The sequence below is a fragment of the Rhinolophus sinicus genome, linkage group LG15 (genome assembly GCF_036562045.2).
Source record: "Rhinolophus sinicus isolate RSC01 linkage group LG15, ASM3656204v1, whole genome shotgun sequence".
Lineage (NCBI taxonomy): Eukaryota > Metazoa > Chordata > Mammalia > Chiroptera > Rhinolophidae > Rhinolophus > Rhinolophus sinicus.
This window is the reverse complement of record NC_133764.1, coordinates 3,013,910-3,041,557: the sequence shown is the minus strand read 5'-3', so window position 1 is coordinate 3,041,557 and position 27,648 is coordinate 3,013,910. Positions and strand designations below refer to the sequence as shown.

The window sequence follows — 27,648 nt, the reverse complement described above, 5'->3', positions numbered from 1 at the left end:
AATAAAACTTTCTCTCCCCCAACGAAAAATAGTTTTAAACATGCAAGGAATGGCTCAGAAAGTTTAGCACCCATAGAATCTCTGGGGAAAGAAATTACTTAAGGACTCATTTAAGCAAAGCAAATAATGACTCCAAAAAGAAAAACGAGATAAAAGAATCAATGATGAACAAATAATTGATAAAATTTATACTTTATTTAAATAATTGTTTATGCATAATGTACAAAACCCCAAAATCTCATATGATGTTAATATGGGACAGAATTAAAATCATGTTAAGGTTCTTTCTTGCTTTGCTCATGAAGAGTTCATATATACAGATTATCCTTAAACATCAAGAGAAAAAATATTAAGAAATGTGTGGGCCAGCCAGTGGGTCAGGTGGTTGGAGATCTATGCTCCTAACGCCGAGATCACCGGTTCGATTCCCACATGGGCCAGTGAGCACCCTCTACAGCTAAGATTGTGAACAACGGTTCTCCCTGGAGCTGGGCTGCCATGAGCAGCTTGAGATTGGCGTAGGCTGCTGAGTGCTGCCACAGGCTACGGGTAGCCAGTGAGAGTGGCCTGCAAAGGGTGAGAGCTGCTGCCGACCAGCTACCAACTGCCTCAGCCAGGGGAAGCGCAAGACTCATAATACCAGCATTACCAGCATGGGCCAGGGAGCTGTGTCCTACACAACTAGATGGAGAATCAGTGGCTTGAACAGGAGGAGGGAGGTGGAAGGGGGGGAAGCGGAAGGGGGGGTAAGAAATGTGTGATAACTTACAGATACAAAAGGAGCTCAATTTCATTTATCATCATAGAAATCCAAATTAAAACCCATGCGATACCCACCAGACTTACTTAAATGGAAAAGATAGAAATTAACAAGAGTTGACAGGATGTGTTGAGAGTTGACAGGATGTGTTGACAGAATGTGCAGCAACCATATATGCTTCTTGGGTATATAAGTTGGTGCAACCACTATTGAAAACTGGCAGTATCTACTAAAACTGAACATATGCACACCTATGACCAAGCTATTCCACTACTAGATATATACTTAACAGAAATGCACATATTCATTCAACAAAAGATACATACTAGAATGTTCACAGCAGCACTCTTCATGATAGCCCCAAACTGCAAGGAACCTACATACCAATCAAGGTAGAATGGATATCTACATTGTGGATATACACAAATTGGAATATATATAGCAGTGAAAATGGATGAATCACAATTACACTCAAGAATGTAGACAAATCTCACAAATGTAATGTCTAGATATAAAAGAGTACACACTATATGATTCTATTGATATAAAGTAGAAAAGCAGGCAAAACTAATCTATTGTGTTAGAAATCAGGACAGCGGTTACCCTTGGTAGTGAGCCTACAAGGGCAGATTCTGGAGTGCTGGAAAAATTTCTTGTTCTGAGTGCTGGCTACATGTGTGTTCAGTTTGTCAAAGTTCATCGAGCCACACATATAGATGTATCTTTATACATTTATGTTATACTTCAATAACAAGTTTCCCCAAAATTTAAGGCTACCTACCACAAGCAGAGTGTGAATAATATTTGCATCTTTCATGTCTTGAGAGGGATAAAATAAAACCAGAAAAATTCAGTCAATCCAATAAAAAGTAGGAAAGGGGTGGTGGAAGCTGGCAGGAAGTAAGCATAAGAAATAGAAAACATAAAATAAGATGGCAGAAATAAGACCCAAAATATCAGTAATCAAAGTAAATATAAATAGGTTAAAACTGTCTATTGAAAGACAAAGATTTCACAACCATTAGGATGGCAAGAAAGAAAGAAAAGAAAAGAAAAGAAAAGAAAAGAAAAGAAAAGAAAAGAAAAGAAAGAAAAGAAAAGAAAGTGTTGGAGAGGATGTAGAGAGTTTGGAACCCTGTGCACTGCTGGTGGGAATATAAAATGGTACAGCCACTGTGGAAAACGGTACAGTGGTTCCTCCAAAAATTAAAAATAAAATTACCGTATGATTCAGCAATTTCACATCTGGGTATATAACTGAAAGCACTGAAAGCAGGGTCTGGAAGAGCTCATTGTACATCCATGTTCATAGAAGCATTATTCACAATAGTTAAAATGTGGAAGCAAGCAAGAGATGAACACATAAGCAAAATGTGGCATATACATACAATGGGGTATTATTTAGCCTCAAAAAGAAAGGGAATTATGACACATGCTACAACATGGATGAGCCTTGAGACATTATGCTAAGTGAAATATGCCAACCAGAAAAAGACAAATACTGTATGATTCCACATATATGAGGTTCTTAGTCTATGTCATAAAGACAGAAAGTTGAATAGTGATTGCCAGGGACTGGGGGTAAAGGGGAATGAATAGTTGTTATTTCATGGGTATAGGGTTCCAGTTCTGCAAGATGAAAAAGTGCTGGAGATTGGCTGCAAAACAACATGATTACACTTAACACTAATGAACTTAAAAATGATTAAGATGATAAATTTTATATTACATGCATTTTGCCACACTTAAAAAAAATAAGAAAACAAAATCTACCTTATAAGCTAATCACAAGAGTTACAACTAAAACAAAACAGAAGACTGAAAATAAATCAATGAAAAAAGATATGCCAGATAAATGTCAACAAAATAAAGCAGGTGTAGCAATATTGATATCAAACAAAGCAGAATTAAAAGCAAAAATATTAAATAAGAAAAGATGACTATTGTATTCCCAAAAGGTACAGTTCACCAAGAAGACATGAAAACGTTGACACTTTAAGCATATAAAAACATAGCATCAATATACATATATTGCAAAAACTGACAGAAGTAGAACAAAAGAAACCCACTCAGAATCATAATGGAAGTCTTTAACACAATTCTCAAAATCAACAGTTCAAACAGAGAAAAAAATAAGTTAAAGATACAGAGAACATAAATTATAATTAATAAATGTGAGATAAATACAGAAGTTTGTGCCCAATATACTAAGGGTCCAGGGAAAGGTCACAAAAACTGACAGTTCATTAAGCTACAAATTTATTTCTGTTTTTAATCTTCATCTTTCTTTCAGCAATATGGCAGAATAGAGATCCCCAAGCCTACCGTCTATAAAAACATCTTTTTAAAATGCTAGAAAAATGTAAAAATAACTTTGAAATCAATGGACAGACAAAAACTAGTGAAATCAAAATTCAAGAATGTGGGAAAAATAAAGGCTTTTTCAGTTATTATAAGAACAGAGAATTTATCATCACTGAAGGGCCTTCTAAAGAATGTTCTTCACGGAGAGGAAAATTATCCAAAGAAGAGTATCTGTGATCAAGAAGGAATGAAGAAAATGGTAAACAGCTAAATAAATCTAATAAATATTGACCCAGAAAACAATATAATAACAGAGCAATAATGTCTGATTTGAAGAGTTAAAGTAATGACAGAGCTAAGCCAAACAGGAGGCGACTGAAATGAAGTCTTTCCTGGTCTTGCTTTGGAGGAGGACTGACTGATTACAGAAATGATCTAAGTTTTGAATTCGAAAGGCTAGAACTCGAATAAAATAAACTCAGATTAATTGAAAGGAAGACAAAGACTAAGAACCAAAATTAACGACATAGAAAAATAAAAATCAATAGGATTAACCAATAAATCCAAAAGCTGGTTCTTTGACAATACTAATAAAATAAGCATGCATTAAGCAAGTCTGACCAATAAAAAGAGGAAAGTTACCAAAAAAAAGTATGAGTAAGAAAGAACATATCACACATATGGAAGAGTTTATTTTCTTACAACAGAATACCATATATAACAATATGCTAATATACATTAAATTTCAATAATGTTAATGATTTTCTAGGAAGATATAAAATATTAGATTGACTTTGAAGAAATAGAAAAACCTGAGAAAAATCAATGACCATGGAAAATATTGAAAAGTAAGTTAAATATTGATATCAACTTCTTTAAAAAACACCAGCAGCAGCCCAGGTAGTCTGCAGTCAGATTCTGTCAAACTTCAAGGAACAAATACTTGTGCTCCAGAGTGTAGAAAATAATGGACAGTTTCCCAACTTAATCAGTGAGGACAGCATAACTCTGCTTATGAACTCAGGCAAAAATGGGCCAGAAGGAAAAGTATGTTCCAATCTCACTTATAAATATGGATACCAAAACCCTAAATAAAATGTTAGCTAGTTGAATCAGTCAAACAACCCAAAAGGGCATTTTAAATTATCCCAGGATTTTAGAAACAGAAAATCTAGCAACATAATCACCGATGTTAACAATTTTAAGAAGAAAACTACGTGGTCCTAACAAAGCATGCTATGCAAAAGCATTTTAGGGGCAAAAATCAACACCTATCCTGACTTTTTAAATGCTTAGCAATTAGACATAAAGGGAAACTTTATGATAATATGATAAAGGAAATATTTAATTAAAATACAGTGGAAGCCTTCCCTTAAAACCAATCCTCAAACAAAAATGTACTATTTAACCTTAATATTCAGAGACAGGGTGGTCAATGAAGACAAGTAATAAGAAGTACAGTGCAGCCGCTATGGAAAAAAGGTTCCCCACAAAATTAAAACTAGAACTATATAATACCTTATGACCCAGCAATTCCACTTCTGAGTATTTATTCAAAGTCCAAAACACTAATTTGAAAAGATATATGCACCCCTATGTTTATTGCAGTGCTATTCACAATGGCCAAGATATGGAAACAACTGAAATGCCCATCGACAGACAATTGGATAAAGAAACTGTGCTACATTTATACAATGGAGTATTACTCTGCCATAAAAAGAATGAAATCTTACCATTTGCAACAACATGGATGGACCTAGAGAATATTATGCTAAGTGAAATAAGTCAGACTAAGAAAGACAAATACCATATGATCTCACTTATATGTGGAATCCAAAAAACAGAATAAATGAGCAAACAAAACAAAAACAGACTCAGAGATACAGAGAAAAAAACTGATGGTTGCTAAATGGGAGGGGGGTTGGGGGATAGGGGAGAAGGCAAAGGGATCAGGAAGCACAAATTGGTAGTCACAAAATAGTCACGGGGATGTGAAGTACAGTATGGGGAATATAATCAATAATGTTGTAAAGATCATGTAGGGTGCCAGATGGGTACTGGACTTATTGGGGGGAATCACTTCATAGATTGTGTAGATGTCTGACCACTGCGCTGTACATCTGACGCTGAAGTAGAATAATATTGAATGTCAACTATAATTAAATACATATATTTATGTATCAAATAAGTAAATTTATATATATTATATATATGGTCACGGGATGTAAAATACAACATAGAGAATATAGCCAGTGGTATTGTAACAGCTATATACGATGTCGGTGGGGGGGATAGCACTTTGTGACGGGTGTAAATGTCTAATCATTATGTTGTTTGGTACACCTGAAACTAATATAAAAATATATAAAATTAAATTAAAAAAATAAGAAGTGCAAACATTAGAAAGAGACACCTATTGTTTCTTAACAGGATAGGGCTGTCTACTTAAAACAGCCAAACAAATCAATTGACAAACTATTAAAACCGATGGATTTTAGTACGGAGCCTCGCTTCAGAGCTAGTTTTAGCTAACAAATTAAAGGTGCTTGCTTTGAGAGTGAATCATGCAAAGCTATTTTCTGTAGAGCAAGATATTAGGATTGACAAGCTTTTGCTCCCTCCCGCCTCCCCCATCATAAACGCCGAAATAACATCGTGTTTGAAACTGGGTAACAAAAATCTTCTGAAACCAAAATTTGTTCTGAAGGGCTGAGTTGTGACTCTTCTCAAAAACACTTATCTCCTGCCTCCAGCTACCGCAGTCACTAAGGGATAAGCATGTCAACCAGTCCAACGTAATTCTTCCGATAGAGGGCAAGGAAGAGCACCTTCACAGTAACGTTTTCAAACCATATACTGCTCATTACATAAACTTACGTGCCGGCAAATGGCGCTCCCCCAAATAAAAACAAGATATTCAGAGTCAAACTTCCTTTTAAAAAATAAACACATAAGAGTAATTTTATTTTAAAGATATATGGGAAGGAAGTTGTTCCTGTTGCACTCCTGACAGCTCTGCATCACGGGGCCACCCTAACCATCCAAATGGTCCCCCAGGGCGCAGCAGGTGCACTGCGCTGTGACACCGCCAGCTGACCAGAGAGACGAGCAGCCCGCGCCCTTACCGGGTCAGCCCAGGGCAGGAAGAGTGCCGGGGGTCTGTGGATGCCGTGATGGCCAAGGACTACTCGATCTCCGGTATCACACAGGACCCCAGGACAGCCCCAGGGAGGGCGCGGGAGGCTCCGGGGGGCCGGGGAACCCCGGGCCCGGCGTGCCCCCGCACCTGTCCCACCGCTGCAAGGGCTGGGGCGCGCCTTCTAGCGCCGCAATCGTCGGGAGTCCCCCGGCCCTCTGTCCTGGGCTCCTGCGCCAACCCCCGGGCCGGGAGGGGAGGGGGCGGCCACCTGCCGCTGCCACCTGCGGCACCGGTCTCGCCGCTCGCGAGCTGAATGGGCAGGACAGGGCAGGACCTCCGTCCGAGTCTGGAGGCGGTACCTGCCGGGCGGAGGGGGACTCGGGCCACCGCGGAGACGACTGCAGCGCTTTTGGCGTCTCAGGGGGGCAGTCAGTCCTGCGCCCCCGCGCCGGGACCTCCGGTCCACCCGACCCCTGCGCTCGCCCGCCCCCCCGGAAAGACCACGCGGCTGAGGCGCAGAGCAGCCGGCGGCCAGCGCGGCTCCTACTCACCGGCCCCGCTCGGCTCCTTCGGCGACTCCGTAGCCCGCAGCCGCCGCGACTCCCGGCGCTCACCGATGCTCAGCGAGAGGTCCCCGGTATGCTACCGGCGCCTCCCCAGCAGCCTCCAGGGGGCGGGCGCGAGCCGGCGCAGGGCAACCTGGGAGTTGTAGTCCTGGTGCCGCTGCATCTTCAACCTTGGCCTCTCTCCATCAGCAGGCTGGTGGAGTCTTCTGTTTCTCCGTGCTTCCTCTGTCTTTCTCAAGGGTTCACCTCCGCTCCCGGCTTAATAAATGTTGGAGCATCCCAGCTGAGCCCTGGCTACCCTCTCCTTACTCTAGATCAGTGGTTCTCAAAGTATGGTACTCAGACCTATAGCTTCGATATTATCTGAGAACTAGGTAGAATTGCAAATTATCCATCCCACCGAGGCTATTCAGTTTTTACTGTACTAAAAACTCTGGGGATGGAGCCCGGAAATCTGCATTTTTCAAGCCTTTCACGTGATTCTGAAGTACCATAAAGTTTGAGAATAACTGCTCTAGACAGCCTCGCCCCCTTTCCAAGGGACTTCATCACACCTAAGGCATTGTTACACACATACACACAAACCTACACACATATCCGTATGCCCCTAGGAACACTGCCAGAGGCCCAGACGTTTGTGTCCCAGCCTAGAGATACCCTCTCACTCCAGCCCTCTTTGCCCAATACCCACCCAACATTTCTTCTAGAATGCCTCTGGGACCCCTGAAACTCAACAGGGTCAAGACCAAACTCGGGAGTTTCACTTCCCTCACCTTGGTTCTCATCTGGTGTGCCTTATGTCCATGGACTGGAAAATGTCCACTTCATTTATTGACATGGAAGTCAGTTAAACGATAGGGGCAGAAGGACTGGAGTCATATTTGAAGGAGTGAGGATCAAATGGGAAGGCGGAATGGAGGCAAGGAGAATAATGAACTTTTGCAAGATGTGGTGGGGAGGAGAGGTACTGGTCGCTGAGGGTAGAAGTGCTGAGGGAGGATTTTTTTTTTGTTAAGATGGGAAAAACTTCAGCATGTTTAAATATTTGAAAAGAATCCCGTTGAGAAGGAGCTGCTGACTATACAGGAGAGAAAAAGATATTTCATATTGTATGATTCCTGAGAAGATTGTACATATGTGAAGGGGAGGTAGAGTGTCAGGCACACGTAGAGGAATGAACCTAGACTAGTGGTTCTCAGTCAGGGACGATTTGTCCCCCCACTCCCACCAAGGCACATTTGGCAATGCCTGGAGACATTTTTGGTTGTTGCAACTGGGGTTGCTGCTGGCATCTAATGGGTAGAGACCAGAGATGCTGTTAAACACCTTGCAATGCATACGGCCGCCCCCACAGCAAAGAGTAATCCTAGCCCCAAAATGTCAATAGTGCTGATATTAAGAAACCCTGGCCTACACAGCGACAAGCCCTCTGTTGTAAGGAGAGAGAAGAAAGAAGAGGGGCAAAGGTTTGGTTTGGTGGCGATAAGTCAAAGTGGTTTTCTCTGGAAAGGAAGAGAGGAAACTGTCTGTGAGGACAGACAGGTGTGTGTGTGTGTGTGTGTGTGAGAGAGAGAGAGAGAGAGAGAGAGAGAGAGAGAGAGAGGAAAATGCTGCATCATGGGATCTAGGCTGAGTAATAAGTAAAGGAAAGAGAGAGCTGAATGGTTGGGAGGATGTATTAAGTTCAGCACGCTGGGAGTTTTGATGGGGGTCAGAGATTTACTTATCTTATTGGAGTAATTGGAAAACCAAGCTGGAGATGAGCTTCTGGTCAGGGAATAGGGATGATTGATGATGAGCAGTTCAGGATGTGAGAATGGATGGCTACCATGGAGTAGAGGCGGGGCCACTGAGTACCCTTATGTGGATTGTACAGCCCTATGTTGAGGAGTGGAGTGAACAGAAAAGCCAAGGTCATGTACATGGATGTGGAAGCCACTCATACACATGGCAGGACATTTTTTGCATCACTGGGAATAATGGCTTCAATGAATAAGAAAGTAGAGTGATATGGGGGTTGGGGTAAAGTCAAATGATTGAAACCTTAAGGAAGCAGGACTTTGGACAATAGTGAAGGGGAGGCATAGTCTGACCCTTTACAGAACAGGTCTTCTCAGGAAGGTCTATGTCTCAATCAGGGAAATGTGGAAAAGCAACTTTCTTTATCTTTGACAACTTTATTTTTGTGTGTGTGGTAATCTCACAATCTAGATTTTTAAAACTCTTCTAGAGCTAATTTTGATAAATTATATTTCCTTGAAACAAATTATTCAATTCATCCAGGTTTTCAAGTGTATTTGCATAAAGTTAAATAAAGCCATCTTTTGCGAACATTTTAATTTTCCCCTAATTTCTTATTTTGTATATTTTTGCTTTCTTGATTGTTACCTTTTAATTAAAAAAAACAACTCTTAGACTTATTTTTTAGTTCTACCATTTTTGTTGTCCCTAATTCATTAATTTCTGCTTTTATCTCAATTAATTCCTTTTCCTGCTTTCTTTACGGATATTTTTGTTGCTCTTTTTCTAACTTCTTGAGTCGTATCCCTAACTTTTAAATCCTTTTTGTAAATGTAAGTATTTAAGATTAAGACTTAGACTTTAGATATAGATATGTACTGCTATAGATATACCCCCATAAGCTCAAATGCATGTTATCTTCATTACTGTTATTTTGCAGATATTCTGAAATTTTGGGTTTGCTTTTTCTTTGATGTAGAATTTCTAAATTTGAAGATAGAGTATGAGATTTTAAAAACTTCTAGGTGTAAGGGTCTTTTGTTTCTGATTTTGTTATTTATTTTTAGTTCAATTTCATTCTGATCAGATTAGAGATCAGTGTTGTCTGTACTACTTTGTATTTTTGAAATAGTTGAGTTTTCTTTGTGGCCTAAAATAGGGTCACTATTTGTGAATGTTTTATAGGTACTAGAGGGGAATGTATATCCTGTTTTCAGCCTACTGATTTTGATATCAGTAGATCTTCTGTATCCTTAGATGTATTTTGACCTGATGTAATCTGAAAGAAGTAAATAAAAATCTATTACTACTATTGTGTTTTTATTTATCCTTAGTTTTCTGGAGTCCTGCTTTATAAATGATGATGTTATGTTAGTTGTACATAAATATCCCTCATATTCTTATAAATTGCCCCCTTGCATTATACAATGACGTCCCTTGTCTCATTTAATGTTGTTGACCTTTGCCCTTTTATTTTCACCTTTTCTGAAGCCTTCAGTTTAAGTAAATCGTTTGAATAGAGCACCAAGTTTTGCTTTGTGATTCAATCTGCAAGTCTTTTTTCTTGGAATAGATGAGTATAGTCCTATTCATGTGATAGTTACATTTTTTTATGGTATGTTTCCATGGCCTTTTTAGTCCTTTGTTACTCTTTTATTGTGTGCTTTGTGCTTGCCCTTCTGTGTTTCTTCTAATCATTTGGAAGGTTTGTATTTTATTCAAGTGGTTGCTTTCATAACTATAACTTCATATAGTACTCTCAGTCCTCTATTTCTTCTGACTGTTTCTGTTGATTCCCTGTTCTGAACAATGGTAGCATAGTACTCTTTCTCTTTTTCCTTTACCACTTCACTTCTCCTTTGCTGCACCCAATGTCAAATGATTTTTTAGTGTGTGCTTTTTTTCATTGAATACATTTATACATATATATATTTCTATTTCTTGATTTTAAAATCAGATTTCAGTGAGATATTTTGGTTATAAAAGATGAGGAAATTAGTGTGCTTAAACACCCCTTTCTTTTCTTTCCCTTCTAATCCCAATTTTTTGTTAATTATACCACTTCCACATTCCTAGATTTATAAAATCATACATCCTGCTCTGTAACCATAATTCCCACATTTGTCTTTGTCCTACTCCTACAGTTAAAGAGATTCGGAATTCCTACTAGTTATTCCACCAAAGTGTTTTCTCCCCACTCATTTTGTGGGAGAGTACATCTTTTGATCTCATCTAGTGGAGATCCTGCTTTAGCAGTTTCTTCAAGAAGAATTTATGGAAATGATATTCTCTGAGGTTTTAATGTTCAAAAATCTTTGTTGCCTTTATTTTGAAAAAGAGTTTGACTGAGTATAAAATTCATGAGTGATACTTTATTTCTTGAGGAACGTGTAGGTTTTACTTCATTGTCTTCTAGCATTGAATGTTGCTGTGATGAAGTCTGAAAACAGCTTGATTTCTTTTTCCTCATATACTATTTAATTGCTTTGCTGCCCCAATTATTTCTTTGTCTATGAAATTCATGAACTTCACTGTTACACGTGTTGGAATTATCATTCTGGGCTGATATTTCTTGGGACACAATGGATTGGCTTTATGGACTCAACTCTTCTTTTCATCTGGTCATTTTTCTTAACTCTTTAAATATTTGTTCTAATACATTATTTCTATTATATTTCTAATGTTTAATTCTAAGGTGTATAAGCACCCTATGCCCATTGTTCCTGGAAAGGGTTATATGAAGGATCTGATAATTAAGTTCACAAACTTGCCACTGTGTGCTTACATTGACAGCACTGAACAAACAGCTCGGTAAGGTTTCATAACCTTGGTATATCAGTGTCTCACAGCTGCATTTGTGTCGACATGTGGCAGTGTCTTGCTAAGTGGCATTCATGACTGTTGTTGCGTGTTTTTGTGTGCCATCGTGAGAATGTGTAAGCTTGAATTACAGCAATGAAGAAACATTAAATTTCTTGTTAAACTTGGCAAGAGTGGAAATGAAATCAGGGACATGTTAGTCCAAGTTTATGGGGATAATGCTATGAAGAAAAAGACAGTGAACAAATGGATTAAACATTTTTCTGAGGGGAGAGAACATGGGTCACTGATGGAGAGAGGTCAGGGTGGCCAGTAACAAGCAGAACTGATGAAAACATTGTAAAATTCATCGAATTGTGCATCAAAATCATCAGCTGACTGTGAGAAGCATAACAGACCAAGTAAACATTGATAGAGAAACAGTCAGGAAAATCTTAACTAAAAATCTTGGCATGAGAGAGGTGTGTGCAAAATTGGTCCCTAAGGAGCTCACCGATGAAAAAGCAAAGGAGAGTCAAAGTTTGCCAAGACCTCTTGGAGAGGCAAGACAATGTTTCGGGCCATGTTATCACTGGTGATGAAACATGGATGTACTAATACGACCCTGAAACATAGCGTCAAAATGGACAATGGAAGTCAGCCAATTTTCCACGACCAAAAACAGTCTGTCAGTCTAAATCAAGACTCAAAACGGTGTTGCTAACCTTTTCTGATATCAGAGGGATTATTCATTATGAATTTGTACCACCTGGACAAACAGTTAACCAAATTTACTATTTGGAAGTGCTGAAAAGGCTGCGTGAAAAAGTTAGACAAAAATGACCTGAACTTTTCACCAACAATTCATGGCTCTTGCATCATGACAATGCACCAGCTCACACATCACTGTCTGTGAGGGAGTTTTTAGCCAGTAAACAAATACCTGTATTAGAATATCCTCCCTACTGATCTGGCCCCCAATGACTTCTTTCTTTACCCAAAGATAAAGGAAACATTGAAAGGAAGACATTTTGATGACATTCAGGACATCAAGGGTAATATAATGACGGCTCTGATGGCCATTCCAGAAAAAGAGTTCCAAAATTGCATTGAAGGGTAGACTAGGCCCTGGCATCAGTGCATATCTTCCCAAGGGGAGTACTTCGAAGGTGACTGTAGTGATATTCCGCAATGAGGTATGTAGCACTTTTTCTAGGATGAGCTCGCGAACTTAATTTTCAGACTTTCATATATAGAGCTCTGCTCTCATCTTAGCAGTAAACTTGTCTGGCTCTTCCTGAGAGATACAGCTTTCTCCTGTTTGATTTCAAGTGCTTCTGGCAGCCCTCTGTCTGTTTTATTGTTTGGAATTTCACCTGTCTCCTAGTATTGTATCTCATATTACCAGTTACTGTTGGGTAATTTCTGAAAGAAGAGTGGGAAATTCCAATTTTATTTCACCATGTCTAAGTCAGATCCATTTTCAATCCTTTTTCTAGGTTTTTCTATTATTTTAATTTCACCTATGTTAGGTGACCATACGAGCGATCATCGAAACCAGAGTACTATGAGAGTGAAAGAGGGTGATATTAATATGATGCTGGGACTCACATTGCAAACAGATTGTCTCTGGAAAAACAGAAGGTATAGTCACCCTACCTGTGGGTGCTTATCTTTTCATTGATAAGTTTGGAATTTCTATTTACAGACTTCTTTCAACTGGATAGCCTTGTCCTCTCCATGTCCAGCGTGTTACAATTCCCTGCAGCAGCTCTCTGGATCCCCCAGTTCAGAGAGGTATTAGATAGGGGGAGCTCAGGGCCCCAGCCCTTAGGCTTATTAAAGGTATTACAGACCTGGTCACTAAACCTGAGGTTGGCTTAGCTCAGTTCCTGTGTCCTCTCACCTCCATGAACAGCCACGCCTCATAAACTGTAACCCTAGGCATGATGGGCTGCAGCTTTCCTTATCTTTCAGGAGCCAGGAATCAAACCCCAGTCTCTACCACCCCATCTCTGTTGAGCAATTTTAGTTCCTGTTATACATGGAGTCAAACTCCCACTGTCTCTGTCTGATTCCAGACCTGGGGTCCAGCCGTCAAATGGCTTCAGGCCAGTGCCCCACCTTGTGTTTCTGCTCAGCTCTAGTCCATGGACATACGTTCAATGTCTTTGAGTCTGGTAATATATTTTAATGTTGCTCCTTTTATATTCCTTTGCTATATTAGGGGATGAGTTTACAGTGCTATATTAAATAGAAACAGCTGTATGATTTCTACTTTGGGAAATATTCCATTCATAAATATTAGGCCACAAAGAAAAGAAATCTCAAAAATTTCAAAAATCAACAACCTCAGTGACCCCAATGCAGTAATGTTAGAAATTAACCATAACTTAATGTTACCAATAACTCAGATCAGAGAGGAAAAAGGAAATAAACATCCAAATTACAAACTCTCTAGAAGTAAATTTCAACATGAGAGTTATCTTTCAAACCCTATTTGGCTGACAGAGGGTGACTCAGAGGAAAATTTATCACCTTATGTGAGTCTATTTGAAAACAAGGGGTAAAAAACACCTAAAAATAAAGGAATCAAGTTTTCAGCTCTAGAAGCTAAAAGAATATAACTGGGAGGAAATGATTAATAAAGGCAAAGGAAAAAGTTAAAGGGAGGGGAAAACATGTTTGACCTGGTCAATAGTTAAATATTGGCTCTGTGAAAAGACCAATAAAAAGAGCAAACATTAAGTTGAGCATGCCTGGAGAAAGACACCAGCCCTGCTAACTGGTCTCACTTCCAAATTTATGGTCATGCAACCCCTAGAAATTCCTGGAAATCCTACAATATTTCTGTTCAGTCTCTCTGTCTCTCTGTCTCTTTCTCTCCCTCCCTCTCTCCAGAAAAGCTATTTCCTTTCTCCTCTCTCCTCAAACCTCCAGCACTCCTTCCCCATCCTTATCCTCAGCTGCTGACCTAGCTGACAAACAAGAGAGCGTAAACCTCCACTATCTCACACAAACACAACTACTCATCTCCGTACATCTGCGCCCAAACATGGCCCCCTCTCCTGTCAGGATGGATGCAAGAGTCCAGCTTCCAGCCAAAGACAGTGCTCCCCTGCACTCCAGACCCCACCACCTGTCGATGTCTCTAAGACAGCTCTCCAACCCTTGTTCCTCATTCTGCTGTGTCATCAGTTCCTTGATTTCCACTGGATCATTCCCAACAACATATAAATTTAATGATAATTTTCCCATTTGATAAATATTCTCTTAATCTGGTTCCTCCGTGTGGCTACTATGTCATTGTCTCTTTCCAGTCTCTGAAAATTTTCTCAAAAAGTTGTCTATATGTGCTGACACCATGCCTGTCCTCCCATTCTCTATGAGACCCCTCCACTCAGACTTTTGTGCCAGTCACTCCGAGAAACTACTTTTGTCAAAGTCATGAAAGACCTCTGCACTACTACATCCAATACTCAACTTTCAGTTTTTAATTCCACTTGACCCTTCAGCAGCGTCTGATCCAGCTAGTCACTTACTTCTCTTAGAAATACTTTCCTTAGCACACTCTTCTGATCTTCCTACTACTTCTGGCGGCACCTTCTCAGGCTCCTTTGCTGGTTCTTCCTCATCTTCCTAACCTCTTGACCTTGGAGTGTCCCCAGAAAGCAGTCCTTAGACCATCTCCCTATTTGCACTCCCTCCCTCCATGAGCTCATTCTATCTCTGACTTTAAATGCCATCACTATACTGAAGACTCCCACATTTTTATCTCTGGTTGGGAGTTCTCCTCTGAACTCCATATTCCTATATCCACCTGCAATAACCAATATCTCAAGTGCAATATGCTCAAAAGAAAACGCCTACTTTCCTCTTCACACTTGCCCAAAGTCTTTCACATGTTAATTAATGTCAAATCTATCCTTCTGGCAAAAACAAAACAAAACACACACACAAAAAAAACCTTTGAAGTTGTCCTCGAATCTTTTCTTTTATACACCTTAATCCAATCTTTTTGCAAATCCTGTTGGCCCAGTTTTTAAATCTATTCCAAATTCTATGAATTCTCACCATCTGTCCTGTTACCACCTGGTCCAAGCCATCCTCCTCTTTCACCAGGATCCTCGCTGGTCTCCTTGACTAGGTTCTTGCTTCACTTCAGCATATAGTCTTTACAGAGTTGTCAGGGGGATCCTGTTACAGCATAAATCAGATCATCTCACTGCTCTGCTTAAAACCCTGCAATGATTCCCCATTTTAATCTCATTCAGATTAAAAGCTAGAGTCTTTCTAATGACCTACACGATCTAACTGCCTATTATCACCTCCAACTTTCTTCCCCTTGCTCACTCCATTCCAGTCATACAACTCTTCTTTCTGTGCTTTGAATAGTGCAGACTTTGCTTCTGCTTCAGTCTTCGCATACGCTGTTCCCTCTGCCTGGAATGGTCTTTTAGTCACACAGCTCTCCCCTTCACTTTCTTCAGGCATTTGCTAAAATGTCACTTTCTGCCCACCATGTTTAAAATCTTTTTCTCTACACACACACACACACGCACACGCACACGCACACACACACGCACCCATGCACGCACATATCTCTTCCTAGTCTTTTCAAGTGCCTCCGTGTGGCTACAGGGAGTTCTCCACAGCACTTATCACTTTTTGACATACTTTGTATTTTATGTATTTTTTTTTTTAAATTGTATCTCTCACTCCAGCTAGAATGTGTGCTACCTGCTCACATTGTTTCTGGTTTGTTCATTGTTGTTCTGTTCATTCTGTTCATCCCCAGTGCTGAGAAGACTGCTTTTGCATAGTAGGTACTTGGTAAGTCTTTGTCAAATGAATGAAGTGTTGAATGAATTAATCTCACAAATGGAAGACAGGGTCAACATTAGTAAATATGTGAATGTCATTTTCCGTAGAAACACATTAAAGGAGGAAAACTTTGTGCCCATAAATCATTTGATAAAATACAACACTGATTTCTATTTTCAAAAACTCTTAGTAAGCTGGGAATACAAGGCTAATCTAGCAACCAGAAACCTTTAGTAAACATAACACTTCCTGGTGAAACATTAGAAGTATTCCCATTAAAAATCAATACAAGAATGTCTGCAGTCTTCACAACTATTCCAAGAAGTTAAAGAGAACAAACGAGCAGTGATAAAAAGACTGTGATGGTATGGAGGATGGCAGACGTCCCTGACGTGCTCTGCTGAAGCCTGCAGAGGGCTGGAGGCTGCCTGCACCCGCTTGCTGTGGTGGGATGCAAGCTTTCTCCTCGAAGCTGCGTCAGGGCCGTTCTCCCTCTCTTCACCCTTTGGCCGCTGAGGTTCTGAAATGTGACTTAGGCTCTGTCAAAGGATGCAACCACCCAGGAGTCTGGAATGCATGATACCAAGCGAGGGAATAGTCCAAATTTGAACCCTTCCTCATGATTCTTCAATCTGCGCCCATATTGTCCCAATAAATTCCTTTTCTACTTAACACAGCCGGAGTTGATTTCTGTTACTTGCGGTTAAGAACCTTGGCTGGTACACTGGGGTTTCCACAGATATGACAAGGTAAAGCCTTTTTCCAAGCCAGGTGATGCCTAGTATTGCATATTTCTTATGGTAGTCTACTCATTCATCAGTTCAACCAACTCTGTTCCAGGGACTGTGAATACAAAAATGTTAAAGGTATACGCGCAGTCTCAGTGTGTTTCTAGTTTAGAACCTAAGCCCTTACTACAATCAATCCAGCAGTCAAAACCTGCATTAACAATAACAGCATTAGCACTTTAGTATAATATATTTAGTTCGTTCTGAGATAAACCACTGAAAGTGCTGAAAGAAGTTCAGATCTGGATTCCACCCAGTGACAAGAAAATTCAAAATCCAGAGGGAGTAAGTTCATTTAAGGGTTTTGCTGCCCCCAAGTGGACTTATCTAGTACTGAACTGTGTGCGCTGAAATTCAGAGCCCCAAACTGGAGGCTGCTTTTAACTGAATAAAGTTAAAATATATTAAAAAAAAAAAAAAAAAAGAATGTAAAGAATTATTTGGAATTTTGTACCAGACCTTTTAGGTGTTTTATTGCAGGAGTTAATAACACTTTGGGTCATGAATCCATTTTAAGATGTGATGAAACTGAACACTCTTCCGGAAAAATGCACATACCAATCCAGCACATTTCTAGGGATCCAGGGACCACAGAAGACCATACCCAAATTTAGTCCCTAGGTATGAACCTCTGTTTTATAGAGGAATTAACTAAAACCTCAGAATTCAGTTCGATTACAAATACAAATACAATTCAAAGACAGGCTTAAAATTCACCTATTTACAAAATATTCCTGAACTACTCGTTCCGCTTCCCAGTGAGATGTTGTTCCACACAGAGACACACACAGTGTGGGAAAGTGGGATGGGATCCAGAGCACAGCGGCAGTCAAGCCAAGCCAGGTGTCCCTTGATCTCCAGTACAACTCTTAGGAGCCTTCTGCTTGCTCCAGAGCAGTGGGCACTGGTGAGCAGCAGGCATGCCCTGTTGGAACACAAGATGCATTATTTATCTATCATATGTGTAGCTTTGGATCTCAGCCTCAGTTTCCCCAGGTACAAAATGAGTATTGACATCAGGGGGTTGGGGTGAGGGTTAGACGAGATAATTAATGTAAAATATATGCCCAGTGCATGATATGGAATAAATGTTTAATGATGTTAACTGTTCATTACCTATACATGGGTTTCCTGGTCAGGGCTTGATAGGACATTACTCAGAGCTCTCACTTTTGCATTGCGTCTTTAAGATTTATGCAAGAGAAGCGTTCCAGGTAAAGATGGCTAACTGACGCAGGGCTCCAGAATCTACCTCATCTGAACTATAACAAAATTAACAAAATACAGGGGGAAACAGTCAAAAATTCATAGTGGCAACCAAAGAAAGGGGATATAATCTTATGCAATAAACTTCAAAGATTGGCAGCCAGGGAAGAAGCCAGGGATTCTGGTAACATGGTTCTGCATGGGACCAGATTGCCATCTCCAACCTGACCTGCCGGTGAGCCTGGAGAAAGAGCTGCCTGAGGGAGAAGGAGGGCAGAGGTGGTGGTCATTAGAGCTGTTCACAAAAATGCCATTTCTTCTTTTTCCAAGCTCACCGTAGGATAACATTTCCCTGCTTCATTTAAATTCCACCATTGAAGTTTCCTTTGAAGTTAGGCATAATCATGTGACTTGCCTTGGTAAATGGAATATGTGAGCAGAAGCTCTGAGACTTAGCACATGCTTTGACATGTCCCCCTCATATTGATGTGGTAATAGTGGAAGCACATGTGGTGATGAAGTCACTGTCTCCTTGTCTCTCTGAGTCCTACAATGAGCAGAACTCCCCTGTAGATCTTTGTTGGACAAGTAAGATGAGTGAGGAATAAACTTTTTTGTCTTCAGTGATTGAGATATTAGAGTTGGTTGTTACTGCAGCATACCCTAGCCTATACTGACTGATACAGCTGCCCTGGAGAAAGTATAGAATCAGTTCTTCCTAGTAACAGCCTCAGTGAAGAACTTAAATAGACATTTCTCCAAAGAAGATATACAAATGGCTAATTAGCACATGAAAAAATGGTCAACATCACTAACCATGAGAAAATGCAAATCAAAACCATAATGACTTACCACTTCCAATAGCTATTAGGATGGCTGTTTTTCATAACAACAAAAACAGAAAATAACAAGTCCTGGTGGGTAATGGAACCCTGTACATTGTTGGTGGGAATATAAATTGGTTCATTCACTTTGGAAAACAGTTGGCAGTTTCTCAAAAAGTTAAATATAGAATTATCACATGATCCAGCAATCCCTCCTAGGGATGTACCCCCCAAAATTGACAGTAGGTACTTAAACATTACTTGTACACCAATGTTCATAGCACCATTATTCACAATAGCCAAAATGTAGAAATAACCCAAATATCCATCAAAAAATGAATGGATGAAAAAAAATGCCCTATACATGCAATGCAACATTATTCAGCCTTAAAAACAAATAAAATTGACATGCTACAACATGGATGAACTTTGAAAACATCATTTTAAGTGAAATAAACCAGACACAAAAGGACAAATATTGTATAATCCCACTATGCGTATACTTGATACCTAGAATAGTCAAATTCATAGAGACAGAAAATAGAATGGTGGTTTCCATGGACTGGTGGGATGGGGATTGGGGAGTCAGTGTTTAATGGGTAGAGTTTCAATTTGGGGAGATGAAAAGTTTCTGGAGATAGATAGTGGTGATAGTTGCACAACAATGTGAATGTACTTAAATGCTACTGAATTATACACTTAAAAATAGTTAAAATTATAAATTTTATGTTCTGTATATTTTACCACAGATTTTACTGCCTACGTTTTCTTCTAGTAGTTTTATGCTTTGGGGTTTTACATTTAGATCTTTGATCCATTTTGAATATTATTCTTATATATGATGTAAGAAGGTGGTCTAGTTTCATTTTTTTGCATTTATCTGTCCAGTTTTCCTAATACTATTGGTTGAATAGACTGTCTGTACCCTACTGTATATTCTTGCCTACTTTGTCATAGGTTAATTGACCATATAGGTGTGGGTTTATTTCTGAGCTCTCTATTCTGTTCCATACTACAGTTTAAAAAAAAAAAAGAGTTATAGCTTCCACCTCCTGAGAAGGGCCACCATAGTTTTACAACATTGGGATTCTGTGTTGAGTTGGGAGAAGCAGCCTATGCCCACAAAAGTGAGATCTTCTACATTTGATGAACTAAGCAGGGATTCTTACCATCAGAGAAGAAAATGTTATAAGGGGAGATGAAGGTTGTAGGAACCCATTCAGGCTTGAGAGTTCAAAAGGAATCCACAGATCTAAAGGGATAGAAGGATGCTGGAAGTCAGTTAACTCATCCTTCTTGTGTTATAGAAGCAAAAATAAGATATAGAGAGGGGAAAGAACTGTTGATGTAAAAAACATCCAAACCTGTAAAGAACTTTTATAAAAGCTTACTTGAGTCAAACTGATGATAATTCTGGGAAGCAAGATCTCAAATGCTCTGGAGAAATGACAGTTTTGCAGTTTCTTTTACACACTTGGAATTAAGGAGGGAATGTAAGGAAGATTGCATGAAAGCAAGGCAGGATTGGATAACAGGATGGTTAAGATTATGTGCTCTCTTGAGGGTGGTTATGCCTTTGAAGGGTCTGGAAAAGAGGATTACTTCTGGTATTTCAATGTGTGTTAACCTAGATGCACAAGAAGAATGGACAGGCCTGGCTTAAAAACTTTTCACTAAAGAACTTATAGGCTTGGGGCATGACTACCCACCATGACCTGCCCAGTTAGGAATTTATGATCAGATCACTCTGTGAGGTTACTTTCAGTTAGATTTATTATAGCACTCCTTTTTCGTCCTCAGAACTTTCTTCAGAGACCCGTGACAATTCAGAAACTGAGCTGGAACTGGCTCCAAGGACATCAAAAATACAAATCTATTTATACTTCTTGACTTTTGAACACTGACTAAAAATAATGAAAGAAGTGAGAATTTTTCCTATTTAAAATTTTTCTTCCAAATTTTCCTTTAAACTTAATTGGTAGCTACTGACAAAACTGAGGAACAAGTAGGAAGGAGCTATTGTTGGGGAGGAAGAAACCTTCCTCTACCCTTCAAGGTTATTTCAGTGCGTGTAATAATTAAATCTACATGAGACAGAGCCACAAGAGGAAATAACTACAGGTAACCCCCGTATAACACAGTTGTTAGGTTCCTAAAAATCGCTGTGTTATGCGAATCTGTGTATACAAAACAAAGAACTAGTACAAAAAAGGGGGTTAGATTCCAAAAATTAAAAATACATACTATTATATTTTTATAATTAAGAGAAATATCTTTATTAAAGCAACTTTCACCAAAAGTATAACATATTAATATGTATTAAATAATGTTTTCTTTGTCATCACTACTAAGCACCATTAACTGAGAGCATTTTCTTTTTGACAAGATATCTTCATCCTCTGAACTTAATACTCCATGAACAAACTGGGTTTAAAATTTTAATAAATTTTAAAATTCTGCAGTCAAATCTGATACGACATTCATGCTCGAATCAAAAATTTCAAATGAGCTACATTTGCTCTTAAAAGCTTTTATTACATTCTGTGTTATTCAGGGATTTCCCTAATTTCAAATGAGATATCTTTTCTGCCTGATTATCTATAGGATCATGGTAAGGCTCTCTGAACTCCAACCTCCTCATCTGTAAAATTAGAGTAATAATACTTGTCCCTCAAGTACATTAGAAAATTTTGAGACAATGCATAAAGGGTGCCTCACCTGTAATAAGTATTCAATAACAGAGAGCTGTATCACTACAAGTAAAACAATTTAGAAGGAATTACGTTGACAAGGGCTGGATTAGTGAGTTGCCAGTGAGGAAAGACCAGACAAGAAGTTCCCTTTAGCCTCCTTATACACAGACCACCCCCAAAATTGTACCTGAATCTTTCTAGAATGTGGGCCTCCCCCTCCTCCTCCTCACCGTGCATTGGGAGTGGTACAGCTCCAGTCTTCCCAGTTCCCTGGTGGTACAATTAGCTAGTCGACCTGATTCCAGAAGCACACACAAAGTGGGTTTGCACAAGACTGAGTTGCTACTTATTGTTATCTCCGCCTGTCTACATTGTGAATGTTGCCTAATGTGCAAGGGCAAGGCTATTTCTCTGGACATTCGTCTGTTATAAAAAAAAATATTACATAATTAATTGGCAAGATGGTGCAGTAGGTAAACGGTGTGCTTACCTTCTCTCACTACCACATCAAAATAACTACTAAACTACAAAACAACCATTATTGAGAATCACCTAAAATCTTGCTGAACCAAAGCCCTACAACTAAGGACAAGCAGAAGAAGCCACCTCAAGACTGGTAGGAGGAGCAGAGACTCTGAACAGGCTGGTCCCACACTCACGTGTGACCGTTAAAAATCGGGAGGGATATTTCGGTTGCAGAGCCCCCCCGCCCCCAGAGGAGCAAGGGGTCTCAGCCCCTTCTCAGCCCAGCGTTCCAGTGCTGGGGAGAGAAGTTACCATAATTTCTGGTTGTGAAAACCAGCAGATTGTGGCTGAGTAAGACAGAGGGCAGCTGGGGTCCCAGGTGCTCCTCTTAAAGGGACTGCGCACAGACTTACTCACTGACAGAATCACTAGGTCTGAGCTCCAGCATTGGGGCAGCAGCTGGAGAGGCAACAGGGATATATGGTGGGGAACTGAGTTGTCTGACTTCAGGATGGGGGGGGGAGGGAAGCTTTATCCTGGATGGAGGACCTGGTGGAAGCCATTGTTTCTTTGTTGAGCCCTCCCCTTTCCCAATGTGCAGACACAGGTGGTTGCTATATCTGAGTCTCCATCAACCTGGCTAACACCGTTTGTTTGCCATGCCCTAGTAATTTGAGACCCTGCCCCACCCAACTTTGGGGCACACTCAAGCCACTTTCAGTGGCTTTTTTGTACAATCTGCCTATCTGGGCTCGTGTTGCAGATTTTCCTAGGGTCTCTCAAAGGTTCATGACCCAGACAAGCAGCATATGGCTTCAGCATGTCCCTTACCTCTGGCTGAGCAGCCCTTAGCCCAGCACTAGTGGCAGCTGGCCTTGGTTCTTGGCTGGGCCTCTCGAGGCACTTCCAAGCACGGTGTGGGTGGTGGCCATCTGAAGGTTTCTTTGTGGCTTCTGCTGGTTGACCCCTGGTGGGGCATAGGCTGTGGCTGAACTTGACCTGCAGCTGGTCCCCTCCCAGGCAGCCAGCCCTAGGGCTGGCGCCCTCAGTGGCCAGCTTCAAAATGAGCTGGAGAATCACCCAGCTGCCTCTAAGGATGACACACCCAAGAGGTAGATTGGGCAGGCATCAGAGCCCTGCTGAGGCAGATCCTGTTCTGTAGGGTCCTCCCCTGCACCACAACTCCTCCACTGTAGTGATGGCCAGTCGTCACAACCAATGAGCCTGAGGGTCAATCCCTCCCCTTGATGTGCAAATAGCAACCAAGGCTCAACTACAAGAGGGCACACACAACCCACTCAAGGACACACCTGAAGTGCATGGCACAAGTGACAAGGAAGTGCTCCACTGAGTCCCACAGCACACGTGCTACATAAGGCTACTCTACTAAGATCGGGAGACATAGCAGCCCTACCTAATACATAGAAATAAACACAGGGAGGCAGCCAAAATGGGGTGACAAAGAAACATGTCCTAAATAAAAGAACAGAACAAAGCTCCAGAAAAACAACTAAACAATATGGAGACAAGCAATCTAACAGATGCAGAGTTCCAAACACTGGTTATAAGGATGCTCAGTCATCTCAGGCAGACTTCAACAAAGAGATAGGAAACATAAAAATGGAGATAGAAAACATAGAAAAAGAACCAATCAGAAATAAAGAGTACAATAACAGAAATGAAGAATATATTACAGGGAATCAACAGTAGATTAGGTGAAGCAGAGGATCGAATCAATGATTTAGAAGGTAAAGTAGCAGAAAATACCCAATCAAAACAGCAAAAAGAAAAAAGAATCCACAAAAAATTGAGGAGAGTTTAAGGGGCCCCTGGGACAACATCAAGCATACCAACATTCGCATTATAGGGGTACCAGAAGGATAAGAAAGATAGAGCAAGGAATTGAAAATCTATTTGAAGAAATAATGGCGGAAAACTTCCCTAACCTACCAAAGGAAATAGATATACAAGCCCAAGAAGTACAGAGAGTCCCAAAGATGAACCCAAAGAGGCCCACTCGAAGACACATCATAATTAAAGTGCCAATGGTTACAGACAAAGAGAGAATCTTAAAAGCAGCAAGAGTAAAGCAGTTACCTATAAGGGAGCTCCCATCAGACTATCAGCTGATTTCTCAACAGAAACTTTGCAGGCCAGAAGAGATTGACAGGAAATATTCAAAGTGATGAAAAGCAAGGATCCACAACCAAGATTAGTCTACTCAGCAAAGCTGTCATTTAGAGGCTAAGGACAGATAAAGAGTTTCCCAGATAAGAAAAAGTTAAAGGAGTTCATCAGCACCAAACCAGTACTATAAGAAATCTTAGAGGGACTTCTTTAAGATGAAAAAAAAAATCAAAGCTATGAATAATAAAACGGCAATAACTACATACTTATCAACAATTTCAATGTAAATGGATTAACCACTCCAATCAAAAGATACGGTGGGACTAAGAAAACAAGACCCTTACATAACCTGCCTACAAGAGACCCACTTCAGATCAAAAGACATACACAGACTAAGAGTAAAGGGATGGAAAAAGATATTTCATGAAAATGAAAACAAGCAAACAAAAAGCTGGGATAGCAATACTTTTACCAGACAAAATAGACTTTAAAACAAAAACTATAACAAGATACAAAGAAGGACCTAGTAATCCCACTTCTGGGTAATTATCTGAAGAAACCCTGTTGCGACCTGCACAACACAAGCCATGGGATGATGAGGGAGGCGGCAAGGGTTAAACTATAATAAAGAGACAGAGACTCATATACAGTTAAATCACAGAGGACCAAGGGACTCGCAGCCTCGAGACTGGAGCCCCGAGTCGGGTCACTGACAGTATTTATTGATTACAAACAATGAACATCACATGATTAGAGGCAGGGTCTGTGAAACTCTTACACCAATTCAAAAAAATGATTTCAATACCCAATTATTTGTCCCAAAACAGCCGAAGCATGTCGTCCCAAGATGACTAAGGTGCAGTATGCACCACCCTGGGGGAGAGAGTCTCTCGCGGTGAAAGTGTCCCATGAGCTGAGCAGAAAGAGCTTGATCTTAACGCTCTAATGGGCCTCTCTCACAATAAGGTGAGAGGGAGTAGCAGGGCCAAGCAGCAGCTTCCCACAAGAACAAGAGGAAGGAGGGGCAAGGCTCCTTTTTATTATTTCTTATAGCAGCTCATTGGGGTCTCAACGGGGTCCCGTCTGGCTTGAGTTGTCCCTCCCGCGAGGAATCTTACTCGTCGTTGACCGCAGACCCTTCTCTTGAAGACCAGATGGAGAGACTCAGGATATTATAAACTCAATCCCAGAGAGGCACAGTCCCACAACTTCTTCTTTCCTTAGGGAAATGTTGGGGGGGACAAACGGCTAGGCTGCTGTGTGACCACAAAACCCAAATGCTACTTCAAGGAAATGAGCTCATCTATATGTTCATTGCAGCATTATTTACATAAGCCAAGATATGAAAGCAACCCGGGTATCCCTGAGTGGATGAATGGATAAAGAAGAGGTGGTATATATATGAAGTGTGATCAAACAATACGGTGAAACTGCTGCTGAATGCCATCCAACGGAAAGGCAGGGATCTTCATTATGAGAAGCAGTTGCGTTGAACCTTAGTAACAGTGTGTTTCAACTTTTTTGGTGCAGTCAGTTGGTTGTGAGCTACAGTTGAGAAAAGGTGTGTTTTAGAGTGTGCCGTAAATCATGGATCACGAACAATGCATTAACATGAAATGGGCAAATGGTTTTATCCTCCCTCATGACAATGCTCCATATCACACATCACTTCTGGTACAGAAATTTTTGTCAAATAAAAACATTACAGTGTGTCTTGATCACTTTATTCACTGGATCTGGCACCATGTGAGTTCTAGCTCTTCCCCAAAGTCAAAATGATTCAGGACATCGAAGTAGCCATGACAGCACAAGAGATACTCACGAAAGAGGAATTCCAGAACTGCTTCAGAAAGTGACAAGAATGATGGGATAAGTGTGTTTAAAGCAAGGGGGAGTATTTTGAGGGGGATTAATGGCAATGTGTCTTTTACTGTAATACATTTTTTAAATGTAAACATTCACCATAGTTTTTTATCATACCTCGTATACAATGGAATATTACTCAGCCATAAAAAGAATGAAATCTTGCCATCTGCAACAACATAGACGGACCTAGAGGGTATTGTGCTGACTGTAGTAAGTCAGACAGCAAAAGACAAATGTCATTTCACTTTTAAGTGGACTCTGAAGAACAAAATAAAACAAATGAAAGAGAAACAAATTCATAGATACAAAGAACATTTTGATGGTTGCCAGATGGGAGGGGGTACGGGGTGGGTGAAAAAGGGGAAGGGATTAAGAAGCACAAATTCATTGTTACACAATAGTCATGGTATTGTAGGGTACAGCATAAGGAATATAGTCAATAATATTACAATAACTATATATAGTGTCAGATGGGTACTAGATTTGTTGGGGTGATAGTTGTGAGGAGGTTGGGGGTAGGGTGAAAAGGCAAAGGGATTAGGAAATACAAATTGGTAGTTACAAAATAGTAATGGGGATGTAAAGCATAGGGAATATAATCAATAATATGGTAATAATGATGTATAGTGCTATGTGGGTACTAGTGAGGGGGATCATTTCCTAAATTATATAAATATCTAACCACTATGCTGTATACCTGAAACTAATATAAAATAATATTGAACATCAACTCTAATTGAAAAATTTTTAAAAGGGAGGAAGATAAAGAGGAATAAGAGGTTCAAATTTCCAGGTATAAAACAAACAAGCTGGGAATGCAATGTGCAGCATAGGGAATATACCGTGTTACCCCCAAAATAAGACCAGGTGGACCATCAGCTCTAATGCATCTTTTGGAGCAAAAATTAATATAAGACCCCATATTATATTATATTATATTATATTATATTATATTATATTATATTATATTATATTATATTATGTTACTTAAGACCCGGTCTTACATTATATTAAAATAACACCTGGTCTTATATTAGTTTTTGCTCCAAAAGATGCATTAGAGCTGATGGTCCGGCTAGGTCTTATTTTCGGGGAAACACGGTAGTCAATAATATTGTGACAGCATGGTACAGTGTCGGATGGTTGCTGGACTTATCATGCTCATTACTTCTTTAGCATAGGGAATATAATCAATAATGTGGTAATAATTCTGTATAGTGCCTGGTAAGTACTGTGGAATAACTATGATGTACACCTGAAACTAATATAATATGTATGTTAGCTATATTTTAATAAAAACCTTTTAAAAAAGTCTGACAAACATTTGTGCCAAAAAGCAATTACAGGCTTGGGTAGACTTCCAGATGGAAAGTTCATCCTCTGGCCATCATGGTTTGACGAACCCCACTTCAGGTGGGTTCTATCCCTTGCCTTGTGGCTCTTATGTGGCCTTGCTTGAAAACAAAAGCTCTCTGTGGCTGTCCTCCATTTCTGCATGCAGACGCATCCATCACAATTGCTTTCTGACTCTCCTAAGTCAGGGCAAA

General features: G+C 40.0%; 1 protein-coding gene across 4 annotated transcripts in view; it reads right to left on the bottom strand.

Annotated features, from left to right (window-relative positions):
* SPECC1 (sperm antigen with calponin homology and coiled-coil domains 1) overlaps positions 1-6,873 on the bottom strand; it is a 241,634-nt gene extending 234,761 nt beyond the window's left edge. For all 4 annotated transcript variants that reach the window (XM_019757420.2, XM_019757425.2, XM_019757423.2 and 1 more), the window contains exon 1: positions 6,755-6,873. The gene's annotated coding sequence lies outside the window, so the exon portion shown is untranslated. The remainder of the gene's footprint in view (positions 1-6,754) is intronic.
* Between the last annotated feature and the right edge of the window lie 20,775 nt (positions 6,874-27,648).